Source organism: Triticum dicoccoides, chromosome 2A (genome assembly GCF_002162155.2).
Source record: "Triticum dicoccoides isolate Atlit2015 ecotype Zavitan chromosome 2A, WEW_v2.0, whole genome shotgun sequence".
In the NCBI taxonomy this organism is placed as follows: Eukaryota; Viridiplantae; Streptophyta; class Magnoliopsida; order Poales; family Poaceae; genus Triticum; species Triticum dicoccoides.
The window spans coordinates 46,201,000-46,202,074 of NC_041382.1; positions in this window are offsets into that span (position 1 = coordinate 46,201,000).

Below are 1,075 nucleotides of genomic sequence, written 5' to 3' on the forward strand. Positions count from 1 at the left end.
CGAGGATCTAGCGGTTTATCCAAGCCATGTGTGTAATTCCCAGTAGTGCGGAGGATTGATGTGCACTCCTTGTGTTTGTATCCTTTCTTGATGACTACATTATAAGTCAATAAAAAAGTCATTTAATGAGAAAATCTGCAATAGGTGATTAGGCGATGATGGGACGGCTGAAAAAAAGACTGAAAAAGGCATTGTCACAGAGTGCTCGTGGCTTCCGCATTCAGTTTCAGTTTTCCGTTCTGACCAGTTCAAATTTGATGTGTATAATGACACGGATACATTTCTGAGGGAGGTCATGATCGATGAAACAGTGGTAGTTAGCCTCATATGAATGTATTGTGAGACCGCCTAGTGAATGGTTAAGAAAAAACAATGATTTGTTAATTTAAAAATGACAAGCCTCGGAATTTGCTCTCTGCAGCAATTTTGAATATACTAGCTAGTCTCCATTCAAACTTATACTATCAGCTCAGCATATTGAATGTAGTAGCGAGTCTCCGTTTCAACATTTCCTTCGTTTCTTTTGACAAGGCACAATTAGTACACTTTGACTACCTAATACCTATATGAGTATGTTTAACTTTCTTTAATAGTTAATTCATTTTCACCCCCATCATTTATCATTTTTATATATGGATTACCATTTTAACCTAAATTTTTCCGTTTAACCCGTGCTATGGTTTACCTTTTTCAATTTTTGTGACCGTTCTGCAAAGGTGCTCCCACATGTGAGGGCAGATGAAAGATTGGTAGGTAGGCTCATTCCCCTCTGAGATGAATGGTCAGACTGCATGGACAATGCTCGGAAAATAGCCTGAATTTGTTAGTTTAAAATTGAGAAGAAAACGCTCTCCCCAACAGTTTGAATATTCCCCATTCCCACATGTCAGGGTCGACGTGGTGCTCACATGGATGGTCTCGATGCAGAAGAGAGAAATGTAGTTGTGATGTGAAGGAGAGAGTGATTGCATACCCGCCGATTTGATACACGGTTCGGTCGGTCGGATTGGATGGTTTACCTTATATAAATGTGTAATCTTGTTAATATTTCATCCTCGTTGGTGTTGTTATTGTT